Source organism: Poecilia latipinna, unplaced genomic scaffold (genome assembly GCF_001443285.1).
Source record: "Poecilia latipinna isolate Pla-1442-1.1 unplaced genomic scaffold, P_latipinna-1.0 Scaffold1563, whole genome shotgun sequence".
Lineage (NCBI taxonomy): Eukaryota > Metazoa > Chordata > Actinopteri > Cyprinodontiformes > Poeciliidae > Poecilia > Poecilia latipinna.
Window position 1 is genome coordinate 59,856 of NW_015114179.1, and position 6,178 is coordinate 66,033.

The window sequence follows — 6,178 nt, forward strand, 5'->3', positions numbered from 1 at the left end:
TATATATATATATATATATATATATATATATATATATATATATATATATATATATATATATATATATATATATATTAAATTAGACCCAGAAAAAGGGCCAAAATCAAAAGAAAGGTAATATCAAGCACCATGATATCATTAACAACTGAAAATTTAGTGAAATCAGGACATAATTACCACGAAGGAATAAAAACTACCCAATACAATCAGGGTGTGAGGTCAGATATTAATAGGAAAAACAGTTAAAAATCCAAATCTCTGATCTTTGTTGAATGATGAGGAAAATCTGAGAACAGTTTCTGAAGAAGATGTCCGTTGTGTCCAGCTTGGATCAACTGGTCACGAAGAACGCAGCCCATTGAGATATATTTTCCCCTATACTGTTAGTGAACAGGTGATTTTTATGAATGCATTTGCAGATTTATCCAGTGTATTATACATGCTGCATGGCTGCTGCACTTCAAACATGCAGCCTTCAGCTGCTTTGTGAATGGATTAGAGCCACAAGAGGCCAAAAGGTATTTAAGGAGTGCCCTCCCTCTCTCTCTGCCATCTTAATTCTGCCTATTCTTGGCAGGTCTGGAAGGAAGAAGGAGTGGGGGGCGGGTGAAGGTGTGTGGGGGGGGCTTCTAACTGTGTAAATAGCTCTGGAAATTGCGTGTGGCCTTTGACTGTCTCTGTAATTGCGAGCCTCTTGCCGTATTTTGCTTGGCAGTCTGAGAGGTTAACCCCCGAGGGCTGGAGGCCCGGAGCTCTCCGTCTGACTGGCAGAGGGCTCCTCAAAAGCCTCACTTGTTCACCTCCCAGCCCCGGCAGCTCTGAGCCGCCGCTGATCCTCTTCAGGGTGAGAGGCAGAGTGGGAGGCAGGCTGCAGCATTCAGCCCGGCGGCTGAGACTCCGCAGGTTTGAAGCCTGAAAGTCCGCTGGCTCACGCAGACGGAGCCATTTCAGGCCGTCTGCCTGCACCTGGACGATGAGCGGCGCTTCCAGCTTCATCACCTCTGCTGCAGAGCATCACTGAGCCGTGGTTTCCGTAACATTATCCAGAGTGGGCCCAAGATTTTCTCTACCCAGAGAGAGTTTGGATTTGGGTTCCAGTCACTCACCAGTCACCACTAATGTTGTTTTGTTGAGGAAATTAAAATTTCTACTTTAATAGTTTGCCAATAGGTCAACAGTTTGTTTGATTATATTGCAAAGCTTTATCTTTATGCTTGTAGGACTATAAATTCAACCAAAGCAGAATACCATCAACAAAGGCGGAAGCCCTGGAGTCCACACTTTCTGCTGGCTTGTTTCTATGCAGTTTTCATCTGGACGCCTGACAGCACATGATAAGAACCCATACTGGTAATTCAGTGTTAGGATATTTACTGAAGGCTCCGAGCCTTAAAGCCATATCAGGCTGTACTGATGAATGCAAACGTGAACTCCAGTTAATTACGTGCGGATGGGTGCACTTAGTGTGAGGATTCTGAGTGAGAGCGCTTTGCCGTTTTGAAATGCAATTGATCAATTTCATAAACTGCACTGTTAATTTATAGAAATTGCCTCTTTCACAAGCCACACGGCGAGTTTGCAAGCAGTGAAAACAGAGAGCGGAGAGTCGGGTTGGGGAAAATAAACATCAAGTGAACTGACTAAAGCCAAAAATAACGTCACGTTGAACAGATATCATCCTGACTCTCCTCATTAATCCCGGTATTTTTGAAGCAGTTTTGCATCCGCAGTCCAGAGTTCCTGTTGAAGGTTGCACTCCGAGTAACCTGTCTGCTGTGATGGATGGTGTTGCCGTATGAAATGATCTGTGAAGATGCAGCCGAAACTCTACAGAGAAAAGATAACACATGCCGCTTGATTCCCACATTGTTCTCTGCAGAACTGTTCTCTCCCCCCACACCCCCTCCGGGCATGCAGAGCGACTCGCTGCACCCCAGACAAAAGTACGCCAGCAGAAAAGAAATATCAAGACACAAAGGCTCTTTATGTAATGCTGTCATGTTGCATTGATTTTTTTTCCCCCCCTGTATATTTGACAGACAACATAAAATCGTTGCTTCGTGTCGTGTCGAGCAGGGCTTCAGAGAGATCTTTCCTGGACTCCCCGGCTTTATGGAGATGTTCTTCGTGGTGTTTACTTGTGGCTGTTTAAGCAGCGACACAAACTCCACTCACGGTCAAAATCAGACTCAATTCTGATATCAGACTCGGGTGCGCACTAGACCAACGTCAGCAGCTCCATCTGGTTTGTCACTGGATGAATGGATTTAGAGGTCAGGAAGTAGGAACGAGGCGCTGCTTTGCCTCCGAGTCTTAAAGCAGGACCGGCAGCTGTGCAATCAGGACCCAGCTCTGACCCCACCTGTCCGGACGTTCCTCCATGCCCTCCATCACCGCGGAGTGTCACGCACACGCTGATGAACCGCTCTGGACGCGTGCTGCCTGATTTAGTGGGGATAAGCCCCGGCAGCCAGCTCTGCAGAGACCAACAGGGAATCACAGTGAACGGTTATTTCCCTTTAACATTCATCAGGGCTTTATTTAAACTCGCTCTGATTTATTCTGTACCCACTCAAGCCGAGCAGGAAAGAACATCATTAGTAGTTCTCCTCGGCACAATTTGAGGCACTTCAAGTTTACGTTTTAATGACCAATATGGATTAAGTAAACCAACGTGTTCCAGCTTCGTCTGTGTCGTTACGGATCTGAGCACTCAGACTTGGACTCGAGTCAGTTTCAAGTAATCTATTCATTTAATACCTCACTTCTCAAGTTGATGAAAAAAGAAGAAAAGAACTGACCGCCCAGGGTGACATTTTGTTGGTTCAGTTGGCTCAGAATGAGTTTTACTTCCGGTATTTGCATCGACGTTTTTTTATATTATCACTTAATATTATTTGAATGCCTAATTTGTAAGTTGTGGTCTCCAGGATTTGTTGAGCACATTGTAAGCACCGAATAAGAAGGCCCTTTTCGTCATAATGATGCTAAAGTTGGTGTCTGATTCACATTTAACTTATTAGGCGCTTAATTAAGGGCAAATTTCATTGTTTTTTTTTTACTAAATCTGGACTGTATTTTCTCATTTCTAGTTCAAAACCTTAAATAGTTAGACTTGTGAATCATGACAAAGTTTGCTATTTGTGAAAACACAAACAGGGCCCTTTGATGCCTTTGCATTAGCGCTGCCATCTGTGGCGATGTACACTGTCTACTAGTAAAAACTGTACTTATTTAATCACTTTAAAATAATATGTGAATTTTACTATTATTTGTTAAAATGACAGTAAAGAAGGAACTCACTCTGAATAGCATTCATACAAAAAAACTCCACAGTGCAGTTTCTGATATGGCTGAGGCCAACACAGTCTAAACACAATCTACAAGCACTTGGACAGAAATTATTCTCCTTGTTGTACCATCAACTATTTTCTATTTCTCATTTACAAGTGCAGTAAATGAGGATAGGTTGTTCTCCTAAGTTGTGGTCATAGTTGGAGAACCACTATATAAGTATTTGCTCATCAGCTTTCATTCATACACACATAAACGAGAAGTCTAGTCTAAATCCATAAGGTTTAATATGTTGTTGACCCATCCTGTACAGCTACAATAGATTCAGCTGTTCTGGGAACGACAGCTTGGGATTGCATCTGTGCTGATTTCTTACTTTTCTTCCAGAATTGCATTTGTGAGGTCAGACATTGGTGGTGGGCGAGAAGGCCTGGATCACAGTTTCACCTCTAACTCATTACAAAGAGTTTTTTCTATCAGGTTCAGGTCAGTCAAATTTCTTAGCTTGTGCATGTTTCTATGGACCGTACATCCTTTGTGTTGGTGTGCGGTCATGTTGGAACAGGACGGGTTTAATCCCCAAACTATTGCTGCTTTCGAGTCCAGTGGCTGTGCGTTTCACACCGCTGCTGTGCATTGCAGCATCGGTGATGTAAGGCATGGCTGCAGCTGCTCAGCGATGGAAATCTATTCCACGAAGCTCTCTACACACTGTTCCAGATCTAATCTGGAGGCCACATAAAGTTAGTAGCTATTATCTCGGCGACCTCTGGGCATTACACACCCGACCCTGCTTTGTAATTTTACGTGGCCTGCTACTTTATGGCCTTGTTTCTGTCATTCTCAATCTCGTTCACCTTGTTATAAGACCACTAACAGCTGAATGTGGAATATTTATAAGTGAGGAAATTTCACGACTGGATTTACTGCACATGTGGCACCACTGATCCAACCACGGTTTCACGATAGTGTTCACTGAGGGTGACCCAGTCTTTGCAGAAGCAGTCTGCAAGCCCTGCTGCTGGATTTTATACACTTTTATACCTGTGAAAAGGATTAAAAGTCCGGAATGGTTTGGGTTGGTGAGTGAATACTTCTGTAATACAATCCAGGTAAGGTTCAACAAAACATTAATAGAAATTCTTATGTTGTTCTACTGGGTAAAATGTAGCATGAGTGTTTGAAGTTTCTGATATTCATTTTCTCTTCCTGATTGCTTTGTATGAATGAAGTCATATTTATTTATTTATTTATTTATTTATTTATTTATTTATTTATTTATTTATTTATTTTTTACCTCACCTCTGTGTTTTGATGCAGACCTTATCACAGGACTCGATTAAAAACTGAGACTTTTGACCTTGATCTATTTATTGGCTAAGTTAGGTGCAGATAAGATTTTGGGATTTATTATGAGCTAGAAAATTCGAGTTTTGTCTGACAGAAGTCTGATGTCAAAAACGCTTGACTTCTTGATAAACTAGGCAAGATTCAATGCCAATATTTTGCCAACCTGAATCTGTGGAGGAAGCAGATTGGTTGTGATATTTCTGGTGCAAACCTTTAGTCATTCCACCTACCTGAAGACTGAAGGTGGCCAATGCTCCGATACGGGACGTAGGAAGTATCTTAGGAAGTTATCCAGTTTCCTCTTTCCAGCTGGAGTAAAGGTTTGGAAATCAGAGTCCGGAGGAAGATTGGAGCTGCCTAAAGTCTTCCATGGCGTTTTGAGCTATTTCTTCTGTTTGCACAATCATCTACCAGCAAATTTTAAAGCACTTCCTGCTTCGTTCTGCTGACAAGCTTTATGGAGATGCTGACTTAACTTTGCCGCAGAACTTTGGACCTGTCCACACAGCTGAAGGTACCAAAATATAGTTTAACGATTGCGGTGTTACTCTGCTTGATTGGCCAGCAAATTGGCCCAAACCCAACAGAGGAAGGTCAGAGACACCGGACCCAACAATGTAGGCGAGGTGAAGGTCGCTCTTAAAGCTACCTGAGCTTCCTGGAACCATCTGAGCCTCAGCAGAACCATCTGATCCTCTCCATTCAAAAATTCCTGAAAAAGGATCCCTGAATCTCCATCAGCTGTCGGCTGTGATCATCAAACTGATCAGAAAATAATGTCCGAATTATATCACTCAGTTTGTAATTGATATTTATATATGTAGTACTACTTCCACATTTTAATCTGAATTACTAAAACAAAATAGCTTTGTAACTACACAGTTAGCTGATGATCTGCGCCTGTAATTACTTGAAGTTAATCAGTGAGATTTAGCTTTAAATGTAGCTGATTTAAGCTTGTTCGTGTTGTCAAGAACAAACTTGCTGTCGAGTTTGTTCTTGACAACATGTACTTTTACTTTGATAAAAATCATGAATAAATGAGTTGAAAATAGTTGTATAACTTGGGTAAAAGGTCCAGCCTCTCTGGATAAAGAGGCAGTTTTTGTGCAGATGTTGTTTATCTGAATGCGACACAATAGAGGAAGCCGTCGGTGTCGGACCCGGGCTCTCTGCGGTCCCCGTCGAGAACACTAAGCTCTGTATTTGCTCTGCTCTTGCTGAGTACAACAGCCTCTCCAGCCCAGGTTAGGAGTGGGGCTCCCTGCAGCTGCTGTCTCTGAGGCTGATTAGTGCAGTGATGAGCGAATGAGAGCCCAGGGAGCCACTTACACACACACACGCACACACACACGCACATTTACACACTGTGAAAGAGTTAAGCAGCCGGTTAGGGAGGAGACCTGCTCTGTGTCCAGGATGTAGAGAGCTGCAGTACGATGGTGTGCTGTTACACTGCGTGAGGCCTCAGCTCCACATTGGGCTCTGATTGGGCCTGTAAGATCACAGTCATCCCCCCCTTTCACCCTCCCCT